At 36.7% G+C, this 6,000-nt stretch overlaps 1 long non-coding RNA gene across 2 annotated transcripts in view; it reads right to left on the reverse strand.

Moving 5' to 3' along the window:
* The window catches only part of LOC149661265 (uncharacterized), a 113,307-nt gene extending 109,374 nt beyond the window's left edge, over positions 1-3,933 (reverse strand). For both annotated transcript variants that reach the window (XR_016368830.1, XR_016368829.1), the window contains exon 1: positions 3,822-3,933. This is a non-coding gene — a long non-coding RNA (uncharacterized LOC149661265). The remainder of the gene's footprint in view (positions 1-3,821) is intronic.
* Positions 3,934-6,000: the final 2,067 nt, after the last annotated feature.

The raw sequence follows: 6,000 nt of genomic DNA on the forward strand, positions 1-6,000 counted from the left end.
GCTGAAGTTTCAAAACCTTTCGGCAGTAAGATTAGTCGATTTTCCCGGAGCTTCCAAAATGAGCTCAACTCTGAACTTTTCTTCATTCTCGACCAATTTGGAACTTTTCAATTCCTTTTAATCCAATTGTCTCGGGCATTTCCTTCTTCGCCCCCCCCCCTCCTTACTCCGTCGTCGTTTCTCGGTACGTGTATACATTTACGAGTTGAATCGTTCGTAACGTTGTTCCAAAAAGGTATAGAGAGGGACCAACCAAATGTCGTAAAACTTTAATTGTGATTAGGAATTGTTAAAGAATTCTCTTTCAAGAGTAGAAGAGCGCCGAATAACTATTTAATTAGGGGAATTTTGCTGGACAATAGCTGTAGTTAAAATTTGCACGAATAAGCAGAAATTATTTTAAATCTTTCGTTACCGCGGCCTAACGGTGATCTTTTTGGGTATATATATGGACAACCGAAAATTCCAGGAACTTGGATAGTTTATCATGGACTATATTTGACGGGGAATTTTTCATTAAATTTAGATGGAAGCGAGTTAGAGGGGATAAATAAAAAGTAATATATATCGAAATATATATATATTTTTTCCCCGGCGATACGTTACAACGAGGACATAAAATTCAAAGTGCACGCAACTTTAAAGTTAACTTTCAATATAGTTACTTAGTTTATGTTCTTAGCTTCGTATATTAAATTTCACGGAAGGCGGAATAAGTATTTTCAGAAGTTGGTAATATTTTTTCGAGAGAGATGTGTGCCAGTCAGAAGTTTCGATTAAGCAGACGCCACTAAACGATTTAGAAGACGCCACTAAACCAATGGCGGTTGGCGCAGTAGTCCTCGTTTTTAAGACTAATTATTTTGAAATAAGAGAGCATTTATATTTTTAATATTTTCCCTTTATATTTAAAAAAGGCCGCTCTTTTAAGGCATAATGTTATGTTACCTGAACTTTTATTTTAAATGAAGCATAGTTCTCTCATTTGACTCAGGGTTCATACAACTTTTGGAAAACAAATTTCCCTGAGATTTCCAGGTTTTTCCCCATATACTTCCCTGAGTTTTCCAGGTTTTTCCCCATATACTTCCCTGAGTTTTCCAGGTTTTTCCCGTATATGGAGTATCCTATGGAGCGAATGTTAACGAAGGAAAGGGGGGGGGGCAAATAGGACTATTACATAATCAAAGGACAATCCCGTATCTCTAATATAACCAGAGTTATGAGCCTCCAAAATTGTAATGTTAATCCTGTGGAGGGTATGTTTACGGACATTTTGCTTAATTGTTTGATGGAAATTTCCCTGAATTTTCCCTGAGGTTTTTGTCAACTATTTATTTCCCTGATTTTTCCAGGTTTTCCCTGTTTTCCAGGTTTGTATGAACCCTGTTTGTTTACTCTTTGATCTGTCGAAATTTCTTAATATTCTTGGAAAAATAAAGTAAACATTTCGTATCCCTCTCGTCCTCTTTTTGTGACTAATTTATTCCTTTAACAATTGTGGATAATCTTAACTTTAAAGAGAAAGAGCTGAGACTACGATATATCTATAGTGGTACCCTTCTTTCGTTATATCCTTCTAGTATTTTCTGTTTACCTGCGTATATGGGAAAAGGATGGTTCGAGGAAGGAAGTTGAAGAATCAAGAGAAAGAAGCGAGAGAGAGAGAGAGAGAGAGGGATGGGGTTGATCCGGACGCAGGCAAAATATATTTGGTGTTTCTATAAAATATTCTAAAACGAGATCGGTGGGGAGCCGGTATTCCAGGAAAAGCAAGATAGAGAGACATAGGGGTGTACGGACCTATATCTGAATTTTCTGGTCCTTCGCTTTTAAAAGCCTCTAGGAGTCTAGCCTAGAATTCTAAATTCGAAGATCAAAAGGCCCTTCCGCTTTTGAATGACCCCTCCCTCGGAACTCGTGCCTGCCCATGGTTGAAATTATATTTGCAGTACGTATAAAACAAGTTCAACCAGACTACTTTAAAACCCTGGAACATTTTCAACGAACACAAGAGAAACCCTTAATATCTTATCTATATAAATAAAAACTCTGACTGTTAGCACACGCCCTACCCAAACCGATTGACCTAGAAGGCTGAAGTTGTGTAGGGACGTTACTTTAAGTATTAGGCAAGCACCAAGAAATATATTTTATTTATTTTTTTTTCCAATCCGCCGCCATCTTCAAAAATGGCGGCCAGAAATGTAAAAAAAAAATAAAACCTTTATGGAATAATGTGGATTTTGCGTTTCAAGCGAATTCACTAATATTTAGGCATAGTACACTGGTTCCATCTATCCTATCGACGGGCTTTATGGCTTTTGCTTTGCCACCATCTTTAAAATGGTGGCTCGAAAAGTAATAAGAATGTCCCAGGTATCTGTGTATGAAGGCTACTTCGTAATGAATTGGCTTTTAATCTACGCAAGAAAGAGTCTGATTGGCTGAAGTGAAATTCTACTTTACAAGGAGCGAAACCCGTTTCTATTAGTTTAAACTCCCAAGATTTTATTCAGCTATTAAGTTTCAGTCGTCATTTGCTCAAACTAAGATATCTTAAATCACTGCAAATAAGGTAAGGAGTAAATAAAGGCACCGCCATATCCAAATTCTCAGGAGAATTTTTTCTTCAAGCTTATTTGGCTTTTTACGCGATTTCTTTTCTTTGACTAAGAATATTTATTTTATTCAATTTTAGGGATTTCTCCAATCCCTAGAGGGGAGCCATTACTTGAATTAATTCACTTTTTTAATTGAAGCTTTTGACACGCCCCACTGAACGCTTTTTGATTTTGGAAGAAAGTTTAAAAAATAATTGTGGGTAACGTTTGAAAAAGAATATTGCTCTAGGGATTATTAATACCACGAAATATTACGGTATGACGTCATTGCCTTATAACGATTATGGATTACGCGTAATCATTTGGTAAACTTAAAGTTAATATTAATCAATGTCCTCTCCAAACAATTTTTCACGAAAATTTCCTTAAGTCTCGCTTGTTAAATATTTAAAACTCGTGTAAAAGCAGTTTCACACCATAGAGTTGAAAATTACCAGTTTTATCTTCATTTATGGGCTAAAGGGGAGTCATTGAGGATTTAAAAATTTTGTCTTTGTTGGAGAGGAGAGAAAGACGTGGGTGGAATTGCCCCATTGTTAAAATGACTGAGGATTTCTGCCCTTATAAGGAAGGTTCAGGCAGTGGAATGCCATTAAGGATATGGCGCTTTTATTACAGCCTTCTTCAACAATGTCTTTGACACGCAAACATAAAGACCAGTATGGCAGTTTATAATCTCCTTCAATATGCCACTTCAGTAATTAAAAATATAGACCTTTGGTTGGTCAAAGTAATTTAAAAAATAGACCTTTCGTTCAAGTTATCATCAAACTATCATAGCTTTAACACAAATTCCATTGCAATCAGGATTTGTCTAGTTATCTTTTTCGTCACGCGATGGCGCTGCGCGAAAGGTTGTACCAAACTAATATTATGTCCCAAAATAACTTTAAATAAAACGTTAATCTGATCTGGGGGAGTAGAAGTACCTAGCACTGCGCTCAAATTAATCTCATTTCTATCATTTAACTGTGTAAAGTAGAAAAAAGACTTTGTTTAACTGCCCCTAATATGAAGCCACCTCCAAAAGATTAACCAAGGCTTAATATCTTTGCTATTTGTTGAGCCTACTATCCTTATAATTATGTCTGGTATATAACGAGTTGCCACCTTTAAACAAGTGAAAGTACTTAGCACTGCGCTTAAATTAATCTGATTTCTATAATTTAAAGGTAAAAAATGTTTTGTCTTACTTACCGACACGCAACTCGGCGGAAAATTAGCTGCGAAACGAACTTAATGAAGCACCTCTAGAACACAAGAGCCAACGTTGCCTTGATGGTGCATAATTCGCATAATACCGAGGAATCGGGTAGGAAATAAGCACAAGAAAGGAACTTCTTTGTCAGATCATAGCCCACTCGATCGCGCGTTGGCGGTTTTTTTAAGTTCTTAAGAGCCAATCAGTCGTGTGTCACGACGTCTGCTAGTAGTTGTTATCCAAGGCCCAATAATAATTTTGTATACACTCAGGGTGACCAGACTTCCTATATTTCCAATTTTTTCCTATTTTTCCAATGCCTTCCTATAAATTCCTATAATCGAAGGTTTTCTCCTATATTTTCCTATTTTTTCACTTTGTTAGGCTCATCAGGTTATTAAGTTTCAAACTGGCAAAAACAATTATTTATATTGTTCAAAAAAAAAAAATAAGTCACGAGGTGGCACCATCAGCTTGAGTTAAAGCTGATATTTACAGGGATCTAATAGACTTTAGTTGTATCTGCAAACAGACATACTTATTCCACCTTAGTCATTTTGTGATTTCGTGGAATCGTAGTTTACGTTGTCTGCTAAAACTTCAGCTTCGGGCCTAGTCTCTCTTGACAAACTACAATCTTGAACCGCGTCAAAACTGAGAGAGCTTTCAGTTGGAGGAGGAGCTGAGTCTCATGACATAATTTACGCTGCCATATTGGTGGGTTTAAAGCGGGAATGAAGCTGAGACCACCCAATAAGACTTGGGAGAGTGTGACGTACTACTATACCATTTGAAAGCTCTCTATTGACGAAGAAAGCTTTGCTCCAGTGGTAAATAAAACCATAAGTTCATGGGATATGTTGCGTAAGTTTGACACTGGTTACTGAGAGCCATATTAGCGAAGCGGCAACTCTATAGACCTTGACTGAGAGCTTGTCATAAAGTGACGTAGGTGAAAGTGTCAAAGACTTAAGCAAGTAGTTCACCTAGCCTTGCGAAACCGTATCGTTACCGTTTTAAGTTCGTAAATCATCCGAAAGAAGGCGCCCATTACCTAAGTTCGAAAGCATCGTTTAAGAAACGTTATCAGATGGCGTTCTGTTCGTATTTGGATACGTGACGTTACGTTAACGATACGGTTTCACAAGGCTTAGTAGACTACTTGCTTTATTATAGACTAAATAGGAAGATGGATTGCAAAAACGCGTATATTCAATTCTCTCTTGTCGTTCTCGAACCATGGATTAACTAACGCTAGGGATAGTTCGTTCCCCCAAAAAGATAACGCATGCATGTTCCAAACGCCCCCTAGCAGCAGCTACTATCCCTAACAGGAAGTTATAAGAAAATTGGACCAAATATCACGTGGTCTATGACGTCAAAATTGAAATACTGCCTAAATTGGGCAAAAACGATTTATTTTGCCGAGAGATGGCGCTATATCTACATCCGTTTTGGTCCAATAAATTGGGGGAATGAAGAGGGGAATCAAGGAATAATTCGGAACATGTAGTTGGCGATAGCATTACATGGGAAACCCAGTTAGTGAACAATCCCTAGCGTTAGTTAATCCATGCTCGAACTAGCTCGAGCTGTAAGTCTCTAACATTACGAAGTATAGAATGTCACACTTATCCTATAAACTTATGATAAAACTAATATTGATTTGACATCGAGGTCATTTTTGCAATTTTTTATCCTATATTTCCTATAATTTAAAATTTTCAATCCTATTTTTTTCCTATAATTCGCCACTATAATTCCTTTATTTCCTATAAAATTTTCAAAAATTTCCCTGGTCACCCTGTACACTGTAAAAAATGAGCGTGCTTTTGGCATTCAAAAATGGTAGCGACCGTTCAATTTTGAACAAGCCTCTATTGACGCATTCAGATTTATCCAGAGATATTCAATTTTGAACGAGGAGTGTTTTACGCGTTCAAAACTAACCATTAGCATTCGTTTTTGAACAAACTACCGTCATATTGATTAGAATTTAACTATAGCATTCATTTTTGAATAACTTATGTATTACCATTCAAAAATTAATCTTTATCCCATTCAATTTTGAATAACCACCTTGCGCTAATGAAGCGTTCAGTTACGGTAGTTATGGCGTACTATAGGTTATATAAGTATTAAAAGAAGAGCGTTTTAGACGATCAAATAACAAAT

The sequence above is a fragment of the Phalangium opilio genome, unplaced genomic scaffold (genome assembly GCF_054372755.1).
Source record: "Phalangium opilio isolate 3A_F unplaced genomic scaffold, DU_Popi_V2 ptg000070l_1, whole genome shotgun sequence".
Classification (NCBI taxonomy): Eukaryota; Metazoa; Arthropoda; class Arachnida; order Opiliones; family Phalangiidae; genus Phalangium; species Phalangium opilio.